The sequence below is a fragment of the Crinia signifera genome, chromosome 2 (assembly GCF_055691185.1).
Source record: "Crinia signifera chromosome 2, ASM5569118v1, whole genome shotgun sequence".
Classification (NCBI taxonomy): Eukaryota; Metazoa; Chordata; class Amphibia; order Anura; family Myobatrachidae; genus Crinia; species Crinia signifera.
In genome coordinates this window covers 80,483,184-80,496,092 of record NC_139218.1, presented here as the reverse complement: position 1 = coordinate 80,496,092, position 12,909 = coordinate 80,483,184, and the positions used below count along the sequence as shown (strand labels likewise).

General features: G+C 50.5%; 1 long non-coding RNA gene across 1 annotated transcript; it reads left to right on the top strand.

The window, feature by feature from the left end:
* Window positions 1-12,059: 12,059 nt before the first annotated feature.
* On the top strand, window positions 12,060-12,580 carry LOC146058774 (uncharacterized). Its single transcript, XR_014469949.1, has 3 exons — window positions 12,060-12,142; window positions 12,246-12,364; window positions 12,468-12,580. It is a non-coding gene; the product is annotated as an uncharacterized LOC146058774 (long non-coding RNA).
* Window positions 12,581-12,909: the final 329 nt, after the last annotated feature.

Sequence of the window (12,909 nt, the reverse complement as noted above, 5' to 3'; positions counted from 1 at the left end):
GCGGCATATTGGACATTGCAGTGTGTGGCATATTGTGTCTGGGGCACTGCGGTATGTGGCATAATGTGTCAGGGGCATTACAGTTTGTGGTATAATGTGTAAAGGGCATTTTTTTATTATTATGCAGATTTCTTTTTTTTTCTTTTTTTCTTTTAGTGGCTCTTCAGGTGGTTTGTCTCCAGTAGCTCACGTCCCAAAAAAAGGTTTGAGACCACTACCCTGATGCTTTCCACCAATAGCTTTATGCTCACCATGAGAGGTGTGCCTGGGGTGTTGTTAGATGACAAACTTTTTAGCTTAACCAGGAATGCAGGTTTATTTGTAGTGAGCACAGAGTTAACAGTCATCAAAGTATTAACTTTGGGGTATGCAGTATATAGCAGATCTATTGCACAGGCAGGTGTACGGTATATGATGCAGGAATTTATTGTATCTTGTAGCTTGAGCTGAAAGGTAATGGAGGTCTCTCTGGCAGTGATGAAGAAGTCTGCACAACCGTGCAGACTTGAAGCTGGTCTGTGATGGTCTCAGCGGGGCTAGCGCTGCAGGCCTCTCTGGCGGTTATGTCTGCCATGGATCTGGATGCGCTTATATAATGGTGCCATCCTCACACACACTGCATAGCGTGGGTTCACCTCAGCACTGGCTCACAGTGAGGGTCACAACAAGAGAAGGAAAAATAGTAGTGCTAATGACAGAGTATATTTATCAACCCACTTAATCCAGCTGCTAACTTTAATAGGATCACCAATCCTAATAGGGACAAACAAGAAAAACAAAGCAAAAGAAAGTGCTTGGATTTGAGGAGTAAATTAGAGCCAGTCTCAAATAATAGTAATAATTGCGACATTAAAAGATACAGTAACAAATTTAGTAGCAATATTAATATAATTTAATAATCAATTTAATAGGTACCAGCCGAAGGATTAGCCTGAAAAATAATTAGATATGCTAAAATATCTCATGTGCTGCAGAGGGGAAATAAAACCCTTTTTTTTAAAAACAAGATAAATCCACTTTTGCCAGCCTCAATATAGTGGAGGCAGGGGCGGATTTGCCATTATAATTACCGGGAAGATTCCCGGGAGGCCGAAGACAGTGATGCCGAATAATAGTAAATAATACAGTGAGTCTCCGAACCATTCCCTGGTCACCCCCTCCCCCGTGTTTCATTCAGCAGCAGTGCAGCACAGTGCCCCGCTGCCTTCCGCCCGCTGTCCTTTCAATATAATCAGTCCCCGGGTCCTCTCACCTCCCCAGGCAGCAGGGGGCTGATGTTGTAGCCACGCTCTGCCGACAGCTCCGGGGAGGAGAAGATGGGACTGCGGAGGTCGGAAGGCGGAAGTGGGGCTGCGGGCGGCATCAGGAGGAAGCAGGATTGTAGAGGTACGAACAGTGGTGTAGCTATGTGCCACGGTGCCCGGAGCAAGGGCATGTCCCCCCCCCCCCCCCCCGATTTGTAATAGACGGGCTCTTGCGCATATAGCCCCCCTCCCCCTCTGGGCATATAAAGCCCCTTCCCCCATCCCACTGCATAACAGCCCCCCAATTGAAATCTCTCCTCTGGGTAAACAACTACCCAACCCCTCCGGGGAGAGAGAGCAAGGGAAAGATAAGGGGAGGGGGAAAGGGGGAAGAGAGAGAAAAAGGGGTGGCAGAAGGAAGAGAGAGCAAGGGAAAGAGGACAGAGGGAGAGGTAGAGAAAGAGAGATAACATGGGAAAGAGAAAGTACAGGATAGACAAAAACAGAAAAGAGGATGAGGAGATATTGAAAAAAGGGGGGAGGGGAACGAAGATAGATGAAACAGAGGTGTAGGGGAACTGAGACAGAGAGGGAAGAGGAAATGAGAGGGGCAATGAGAGAAAGGGAAAGGTGGGTGATAGAGAGGAAGGTGGGTGAGAGAGGTGGAGGGGGCAAGAGAGGGGGAGAGGGGATGGGGGTAAGAGAGATAAGATATGGTGATGTGAGGTGAGAGGGGTTTTATACAGTTGACAGGCATCACTTTGATCCCCCCAAAATACAAGAGGTGCTGTGCAGGGATACTTCTCACCTGCTTCGGAAGTAGCAGATCTCCCCCTGCTCCAGCAGGCAGGTGGTGGGTGTCCGGTGTCCTGACCCCAGAAGTTGCAGTGGGTGTCCAGCCCCGCAGGGTCTCCTGTGCACAGCGCCGTTGATGCACTTCTGTACAGGACAGTCTCCTGTGTGACGCGCCAGCAAGTGTCCTGTGCCCTGGGCCGGAAGTGACAGTGGAGTGTGTGTGGGGATCCCGGGACCCGGCGCACAAGGCAGGGTCTTCTGTGTCTGGTGCCGGAGAGTGTCCTGTGCCCCGGGGTCGGAAGTGGTGGTGGTGGTTGCCCTGTGTTCCTGCGCCGGGCACTCCGGTGCAGCAAGAAATAAAGTGTCTGGGCGGGGGAGTCGGCGAGCAGGGCGGGGGAGCCGGTGGCAGAGTGCACGGCTCCGGCGCCAGGTGACATCCCGGCACCCGGAGCGTGTGCTCCACCGGCTCCGCCCTAGCTACGCCTCTGGGTACGAAGGAGAAGGACTCTGGGTTGCGGGGGAAGTATGGCTGCGGCGGGCGGCAGTAGGATATGGGGCAGCAGCAGCGACAGAAAGCAGGTGCCCTGCTCCTCCACTGAGGTGCAAGAAAAGCAAGTAGCACCGGAGGAATGTGGATAGCGTGCCCCTGAGAGCCCAAATGTGGATGCTGATCAAGTCATTCCAGCTTGCCCCACTCCAAGCTGAACAACCTGCGCCTAGACTTCAACTACTGTACATGATGCACCTGCATGATGTACCATACAGTCAACACCAGTCAGTGACAGCCCAGGCTGCTGCATAATGGTAATGATTACTTTGCTGTTTGCTGTGCTACCAATGCTGTGTCCACTGTACACTACTTTTGTATGTTCTCTGCCTCCATACACTGTCTGTGCTAATGAGTACTCCCAATGCTGTGTGTAAAAGCCCTATGTTGTATAAGGGCGGGATGTATTAACATACATCGTCGCCCCTTGCCACGCCCTCACCATATGCGCAGTGTGGTGACGAAGGCCCCCGCGATACCTGATACCCATAGGCTTCTATAGGGTATCGCCACCCAAAGGCGGTGATACCCTGCCCATGGAAGATGGTGCCGCCGGGTTTTGGTAAATTTAACATCCCGCCCTAAGTATCCACAATGCTTTGTTTGTGTTTATGCACAAAAGCCTGCCACAATGCAGCTCACCTTCTAACCTAATGTGCTTATTTCCTCCCATTCCAAGGACTAGACCTATCCCTGTCTTCCCCTCTAACAGCTCCCATTCTTTCCCTCTACCGCATCCAGCGGTGGTGCCCCCACCCCAACGCACTCTGTGGAACCCCCACCCCTGGAAATATCTGCCCAGTTGTCATATGCTTTGATACAGGGGAAATGGTGCTATGGGAGTGGCCAGTGGAGAGGTTTTGGGCCTATTCGCTGAGCTGTGAATGGATGTGTACAGGTACACATCCATTCACATGTGGCCATCTAGAGGAAAAATCATTTGATTTTTTCCTCTGGTCCCTGGTCATCGCAGCCACCACATAGCCCAGGACTTACTCAGCGGTAGTGAGCAAAATAGACGCTTTTTTCGGGCACCGTCAACATTCGCCCACCGCTAGCAGGCATAAACTCTCCTGCATTTTCCTGGACATTCCCAGCACTTCATTGGTCATGCCCACCATTTTTGCAGGCACAGCTATGAAATGGCTGGGATCCACCCTCAAACACCCACTCCATATCACGCTATGGGCAGCTTGCAAACAGAAATATCTGCCTATGCCGCTCACAGCTGGGCCAATGCGCATGTGAATTCAGACCAGTCCAAATGGGTCTGAACCGGGCGATATATGTCTGCACTGACTGCCTCTTAGTAAAATCTGTGCTCCAGTTGGATAGAAGGTGTGGGTAATGGACAGAAGCAGGGTACAATATGCTGCAGACTTTGGCCACTGACCTGGAGGAAGTGAAGAGCAGTGAAAATGGATCTGAAAAAATCCCTTTCCCGCACACGCTGTTTTGTAAATGTTGTGTATTGTAGCATTTAAGGGGATGTAGTATATTGATGTAATGCAGCATAAAGAGGATTGAGGGGATGTAGTGTAGTGGAATGGGATCATACGGTCGACGCGAATAACATCGACGGTATTTAGGTCGAAACCGTGAGTCCGACAGTACGGTGTTATCGAAAATTTATGGACAGACAGTAGCAGTAGGTCGAACATAGTTAGGTCGAAATATGCAAGGTCGAAATGAATAAAGGTAGACCGCTATTAGGTCTGCCAGTATATAGGTCGAACTGTTTGAGGGCGAACTAACCATAGGTCGAACTCTATTAGTTCGACCAGTACTATGTCGATATTAATTAGGTCGACCGTTGTTAGGTCGAACTAAAAATAGGACGACCAGTTCAAGGTCGAAAAATACAAGATCGAACCTTTAATGGTCGTCCGCTTTTACATCTACAAGTACAAGGTCGAAACTTAATTGGACGACAGCTATTAGGTCGAACTGTATATAGGTCGACCGTGACAAGGTCGATAAGTAAAAGATCGAACCTAATTTGGTCGACCGCTTTTACATCGACAAGTACTAGGTCGAAAATTAATTGGTCGACTGCTATTTGGTCGGCAAACGCAAGGTCGACTGTTTATAATCAGAGCGCATTTCGCTTGCCTTACTCAAGGTCCACCGTTAATAGTTTGATATCTTTCTACGCTGCACCACCCCTAAGTCCCCCTATATTTGTCAAAATCTAAACGCCGCAATATCCCCCTAGTCACCCATCAGTCAGTCAACATGTACACCACGTTGAGCAGCAGTATTCTGACCGTGGCACCAGAAGTGCCAGAATGACTTGCCACTGTTCAGCGCCCAACACCCCCAATAAACCATCACCCATGAAGGTCTCCACCCCCGGGATCCCTCCTTCTCCCTTGCTGCACCCATAAAATACGGCAACCCCCGTTCCCGGCTAAATGCAGACTCCCCAAGCCTCCCCATACAGTCACGCAGCCTCCCGCCTACATTCAGTCGCCTAGCTCCACTCTAGCGTATTGCCGGGGCATATCATCACTGTGGCACCACAAGTGCCAGAATGACCTGCCACTCTTCTGCGCCGCACACGCCCATTAAACCCTCACCCAGTAAGGGCTCCACCCCTGGGATCCCTCCATCTCCCTAGCTGCACCCCTAAAATACGGCACCCCCATTGCCGGCTAAATGCAGACTTCCCAAGCCTCCCCATTCAGTCACACTGCCTCCCGCCTACAATCAGTCGCCTACCTCCACTCTAGCCCATTGCCGGCGCCTATCATGACTGCCGCGCCCAGTAGGCAGCTGCCTAGGGTGCCGCGATCTCGTGGGGCGCTAAAGTCGGACTTTCCAAAATACTAGCATGTCCGTGAGCATCCCTCTTGTACTTAATGCAGATGGCTGCTGTGCAACATGTGAGACCTCCCCCACACTTTCCCTAGAGGCATACTTCCCTACTTTGGTGCCTAACATGACTCACACCGGCCCTGCTGGCACCACAAGTGCCACAACGACCTGGCACTGCTCAGCGCCGCACACCCCCATCCATGAAGGGCTCCACCCCCGGGATCCCTCCATCTCCCTCGCTGCACCCATAAAATACGGCACCCCCATTGCCGCCTAAATGCAGACTTTCCAAGCCTCCCCATACAGTCACACAGCCTCCCGCCTACATTCAGTCGCCTACCTCCACTCTAGCGCATTGCCGGCGCCTATCATCACTGTGGCACCACAAGTGTCAGAATGACCTGCCACTCTTCAGCGCCGCACACGCCCATTAAACCCTCACCCAGTAAGGGCTCCACCCCTGGGATCCCTCCATCTCCCTAGCTGCACCCCTAAAATACGGCACCCCCATTGCCGGCTAAATGCAGACTTCCCAAGCCTCCCCATTCAGTCACACTGCCTCCCGCCTACAATCAGTCGCCTACCTCCACTCTAGCCCATTGCCGGCGCCTATCATGACTGCCGCGCCCAGTAGGCAGCTGCCTAGGGTGCCGCGATCTCGTGGGGCGCTAAAGTCGGACTTTCCAAAATACTAGCATGTCCGTGAGCATCCCTCTTGTACTTAATGCAGATGGCTGCTGTGCAACATGTGAGACCTCCCCCACACTTTCCCTAGAGGCATACTTCCCTACTTTGGTGCCTAACATGACTCACACCGGCCCTGCTGGCACCACAAGTGCCACAACGACCTGGCACTGCTCAGCGCCGCACACCCCCATCCATGAAGGGCTCCACCCCCGGGATCCCTCCATCTCCCTCGCTGCACCCATAAAATACGGCACCCCCATTGCCGCCTAAATGCAGACTTTCCAAGCCTCCCCATACAGTCACACAGCCTCCCGCCTACATTCAGTCGCCTACCTCCACTCTAGCGCATTGCCGGCGCCTATCATCACTGTGGCACCACAAGTGTCAGAATGACCTGCTACTCTTCAGCGCCGCACACGCCCATTAAACCCTCACCCAGGAAGGCCTCCACCCCTGTTATCCCTCCATCTCCCTCGTTGCACCCCTAAAATACGGCACCCCCATTGCCGGCTAAATGCAGACTCCCCAAGCCTCCCCATTCAGTCACACTGCCTCCCGCCTACAATCAGTCGCCTACCTCCACTCTAGCGCATTGCCGGCGCCTATCATGACTGCCGCGCCCAGTAGGCAGCTGCCTAGGGTGCCGCGATCTCGTGGGGCGCTAAAGTCGGACTTTCCAAAATACTAGCATGTCCGTGAGCATCCCTCTTGTACTTAATGCAGATGGCTGCTGTGCAACATGTGAGACCTCCCCCACACTTTCCCTAGAGGCATACTTCCCTACTTTGGTGCCTAACATGACTCACACCGGCCCTGCTGGCACCACAAGTGCCACAACGACCTGGCACTGCTCAGCGCCGCACACCCCCATCCATGAAGGGCTCCACCCCCGGGATCCCTCCATCTCCCTCGCTGCACCCATAAAATACGGCACCCCCATTGCCGCCTAAATGCAGACTTTCCAAGCCTCCCCATACAGTCACACAGCCTCCCGCCTACATTCAGTCGCCTACCTCCACTCTAGCGCATTGCCGGCGCCTATCATCACTGTGGCACCACAAGTGTCAGAATGACCTGCTACTCTTCAGCGCCGCACACGCCCATTAAACCCTCACCCAGGAAGGCCTCCACCCCTGTTATCCCTCCATCTCCCTCGTTGCACCCCTAAAATACGGCACCCCCATTGCCGGCTAAATGCAGACTCCCCAAACCTCCCCATTCAGTCACACTGCCTCCCGCCTACAATCAGTCGCCTACCTCCACTCTAGCGCATTGCCGGCGCCTAACAGGACTGTGGCACTACAAGTGCCAGAATGACCTGTCACTGTGCAGCGCTGCAAACACACCCGCTACACACTCACCCATCACAGTCTGCACCCCTGGGATCCCTCCATCTCACTAGCTGTACCCCTAAAATACGGCACCCCAAAGCACCCCTATACCCGACTTAATCCACACTCCCCAAAGTCACACTGCATCTCTTGTACATGTAGACGCCCAGCTCTACGCTAGCGCATTGCCGGGGCCTATCATGACTGTGGCACTACAAGTGCCAGAATGACCTGTCACTGTGCAGCGCTGCAAACACACCCGCTACACACTCACCCATCACAGTCTGCACCCCTGGGATCCCTCCATCTCACTAGCTGTACCCCTAAAATACGGCACCCCAAAGCACCCCTATACCCGACTAAATCCACACTCCCCTAAACCTCCAACTAGTCAACCCGCAGTTAATGTTTATAACCCCAACAAAACACTGTTAGAGGTTTTATGGACACTGTTTTTAATTGTGGTACTACAGGTCCCATAATGGCCTGGCAGTGTGCTGCGCTATGCTAGCGCTGACGCTCCGCCTCCCATCATGTACTGTGTCATATGTGATTTATTTGGCAGTTGGCAGGTGTGTGTAACCTTTTTAACTTTAAAACGTAATGGTTCTGGCAGCACTTCATAAACAAACTAACAAACATCACAGTTTCTTCGCGCCAATATTCCACCATTCAGATATGCGCTCCAAAGGCATCATTTAAATGAACAAATCAGGATGCCCTCTATGTATTGTGTTGCCACTAAGCTGTCCAATGAAACCATAGCAATGTTATTTTGAAGGAGGAGCTATGTTTTGCCGCTCTTTTACACAATAAAAACTGTCCCCTCCCTTGCTTAGGCGCCATTTGCTAGAGATTGCTGCCTTGCTGCGTAAGTTTGGCTGGCTTCTCGTTATTGGCTTTTGGATTACAATCACCGGCAGGAGAGCTTTGCTGAGCCGAGTAGTGTTCTGACGACGCCTGGAAGGAGTGACCGTAAGGCGCAGAGGAGGAGACCCACCGGCAGAGCAGGAGACCCATTGGACCGGAACCTGTGGAATTTCTCTTCTTCACTGTAAGCGCAGAACTCCCTCCTCCTCTCCACCCATAGACACTGTGCTGTATCTAGTCCCCCCCCCCCCCACTCCGCTTCACCTTTTACAATTATCTCCATTACACCAACCTCTGTTCCCCCTGCCCCCCACACCACCAGAGGGTATTCTCCCGGTCCCACCTCCCTACCACCGGCCCCCCTCATAACACCACAGGGTATTCTCCCGGACCCGCCTTACACCCGCACCCCCCATACTTAATCAAACTGCTCCCCTACACCACAGGCTTAATCTCCGGGTCTGCCCTCATTACACTCTCACACACTAACCCCAGCATCCTCTACACACTTAGTATGAATTTTTATATACAGACTATATAGTACCGTTAGGTAAATGTCTTGCTTTATGTCTTTCAATTTAGTCCTAACTTTTTATATGTACTGTTTAATGTGTCCTGCTTTAAAACAGGTGTTGTCAGTGAGCATGACTGGAAAATAATGCAGGTGTCACTATGGCTGACTTTGCATCCATGGCGACGCCTGTCTTATTCCTCAGTCATCCCCACTCACCAGTCGCTCATGCTGATTGGTCTGGATTAGGCCTTGCTTTTGATTGATGGATTTTTTTTACACAGGTGTTGTCAGTGAGCATGACTGGAAAATAATGCAGGTGTCACTATGGCTGACTTTGCATCCATGGCGACGCCTGTCTTATTCCTCAGTCATCCCCACTCACCAGTCGCTCATGCTGATTGGTGTGGATTAGGCCTTGCTTTTGATTGATGGATTTTTTTGGACACAGGTGTTGTCAGTGAGCATGACTGGAAAATAATGCAGGTGTCACTATGGCTGACTTTGCATCCATGGCGACGCCTGTCTTATTCCTCAGTCATCCCCACTCACCAGTCGCTCATGCTGATTGGTGTGGATTAGGCCTTGCTTTTGATTGATGGATTTTTTTTACACAGGTGTTGTCAGTGAGCATGACTGGAAAATAATGCAGGTGTCACTATGGCTGACTTTGCATCCATGGCGACGCCTGTCTTATTCCTCAGTCATCCCCACTCACCAGTCGCTCATGCTGATTGGTGTGGATTAGGCCTTGCTTTTGATTGATGGATTTTTTTTACACAGGTGTTGTCAGTGAGCATGACTGGAAAATAATGCAGGTGTCACTATGGCTGACTTTGCATCCATGGCGACGCCTGTCTTATTCCTCAGTCATCCCCACTCACCAGTCGCTCATGCTGATTGGTCTGGATTAGGCCTTGCTTTTGATTGATGGATTTTTTTGGACACAGGTGTTGTCAGTGAGCATGACTGGAAAATAATGCAGGTGTCACTATGGCTGACTTTGCATCCATGGCGACGCCTGTCTTATTCCTCAGTCATCCCCACTCACCAGTCGCTTATGCTGATTGGTGTGGATTAGGCCTTGCTTTTGATTGATGGATTTTTTTTACACAGGTGTTGTCAGTGAGCATGACTGGAAAATAATGCAGGTGTCACTATGGCTGACTTTGCATCCATGGCGACGCCTGTCTTATTCCTCAGTCATCCCCACTCACCAGTCGCTCATGCTGATTGGTCTGGATTAGGCCTTGCTTTTGATTGATGGATTTTTTTTACACAGGTGTTGTCAGTGAGCATGACTGGAAAATAATGCAGGTGTCACTATGGCTGACTTTGCATCCATGGCGACGCCTGTCTTATTCCTCAGTCATCCCCACTCACCAGTCGCTCATGCTGATTGGTGTGGATTAGGCCTTGCTTTTGATTGATGGATTTTTTTTACACAGGTGTTGTCAGTGAGCATGACTGGAAAATAATGCAGGTGTCACTATGGCTGACTTTGCATCCATGGCGACGCCTGTCTTATTCCTCAGTCATCCCCACTCACCAGTCGCTCATGCTGATTGGTGTGGATTAGGCCTTGCTTTTGATTGATGGATTTTTTTTACACAGGTGTTGTCAGTGAGCATGACTGGAAAATAATGCAGGTGTCACTATGGCTGACTTTGCATCCATGGCGACGCCTGTCTTATTCCTCAGTCATCCCCACTCACCAGTCGCTCATGCTGATTGGTGTGGATTAGGCCTTGCTTTTGATTGATGGATTTTTTTTACACAGGTGTTGTCAGTGAGCATGACTGGAAAATAATGCAGGTGTCACTATGGCTGACTTTGCATCCATGGCGACGCCTGTCTTATTCCTCAGTCATCCCCACTCACCAGTCGCTCATGCTGATTGGTCTGGATTAGGCCTTGCTTTTGATTGATGGATTTTTTTTACACAGGTGTTGTCAGTGAGCATGACTGGAAAATAATGCAGGTGTCACTATGGCTGACTTTGCATCCATGGCGACGCCTGTCTTATTCCTCAGTCATCCCCACTCACCAGTCGCTCATGCTGATTGGTGTGGATTAGGCCTTGCTTTTGATTGATGGATTTTTTTTACACAGGTGTTGTCAGTGAGCATGACTGGAAAATAATGCAGGTGTCACTATGGCTGACTTTGCATCCATGGCGACGCCTGTCTTATTCCTCAGTCATCCCCACTCACCAGTCGCTCATGCTGATTGGTCTGGATTAGGCCTTGCTTTTGATTGATGGATTTTTTTTACACAGGTGTTGTCAGTGAGCATGACTGGAAAATAATGCAGGTGTCACTATGGCTGACTTTGCATCCATGGCGACGCCTGTCTTATTCCTCAGTCATCCCCACTCACCAGTCGCTCATGCTGATTGGTGTGGATTAGGCCTTGCTTTTGATTGATGGATTTTTTTTACACAGGTGTTGTCAGTGAGCATGACTGGAAAATAATGCAGGTGTCACTATGGCTGACTTTGCATCCATGGCGACGCCTGTCTTATTCCTCAGTCATCCCCACTCACCAGTCGCTCATGCTGATTGGTCTGGATTAGGCCTTGCTTTTGATTGATGGATTTTTTTTACACAGGTGTTGTCAGTGAGCATGACTGGAAAATAATGCAGGTGTCACTATGGCTGACTTTGCATCCATGGCGACGCCTGTCTTATTCCTCAGTCATCCCCACTCACCAGTCGCTCATGCTGATTGGTCTGGATTAGGCCTTGCTTTTGATTGATGGATTTTTTGGACACAGGTGTTGTCAGTGAGCATGACTGGAAAATAATGCAGGTGTCACTATGGCTGACTTTGCATCCATGGCGACGCCTGTCTTATTCCTCAGTCATCCCCACTCACCAGTCGCTCATGCTGATTGGTCTGGATTAGGCCTTGCTTTTGATTGATGGATTTTTTGGACACAGGTGTTGTCAGTGAGCATGACTGGAAAATAATGCAGGTGTCACTATGGCTGACTTTGCATCCATGGCGACGCCTGTCTTATTCCTCAGTCATCCCCACTCACCAGTCGCTCATGCTGATTGGTCTGGATTAGGCCTTGCTTTTGATTGATGGATTTTTTGGACACAGGTGTTGTCAGTGAGCATGACTGGAAAATCCATTCAGATGGGTGACATGGCAAAGACCAGTTATGTTAATTCTATAATAGAGAATTGATTTATTTAACTCACACTTTCTTTCAGAAATAACGTCCAAGAAGGCTCTGCACCTCTGCCACACTGAAGATTCGTCAAGCACCAAGGGGTCCAGTCTGCAAAGAGACGACGGGCTGTCATAAGGCTTTCCAGTGCTGCGGCAGAGGGTAAGTTGCCTCATGCTTTCTTCGCAGGGTTAGAGTGATGTAGGGTAAGGGACAGATAGCAGAGGGTTGAAAACTTTAGTCAATAACTCACACTTTCTTTCAGATATAACGTCCAAGAAGGCTCTGCACCTCTGCCACACTGAAGATTCGTCAAGCACCAAGGGGTCCAGTCTGCAAAGAGACGACGGGCTGTCATAAGGCTTTCCAGTGCTGCGGCAGAGGGTAAGTTGCCTCATGCTTTCTTCGCAGGGTTAGAGTGATGTAGGGTAAGGGACAGATAGCAGAGGGTTGAAAACTTTAGTCAATAACTCACACTTTCTTTCAGATATAACGTCCAAGAAGGCTCTGCACCTCTGCCACACTGAAGATTCGTCAAGCACCAAGGGGTCCAGTCTGCAAAGAGACGACGGGCTGTCATAAGGCTTTCCAGTGCTGCGGCAGAGGGTAAGTTGCCTCATGCTTTCTTCGCAGGGTTAGAGATTCGTCAGAGAACCTGGCAGGAGTAGATATGAACTTACTTTTGTTTTTTTTTCCTTTTGCTTCACGTCCATCACGACAAAACCAGAGGGAACAGGAGAAGACGTCGGCACAGAAGCGTGCAAGGGTCCAGCCTGGGAAGAGAAGACAATAAGGAGGCTGGCATCGGGCTATCAAGGGAGCTGAATCGGGTAAGTTTGTTGCATCAACACACAAGCAAAAAGGGTACACTTTTTGTAGGAAAGGGGGCTTGGCAAGTATAGAGGGTCAGAGGTAGAAGAGAACCTGGC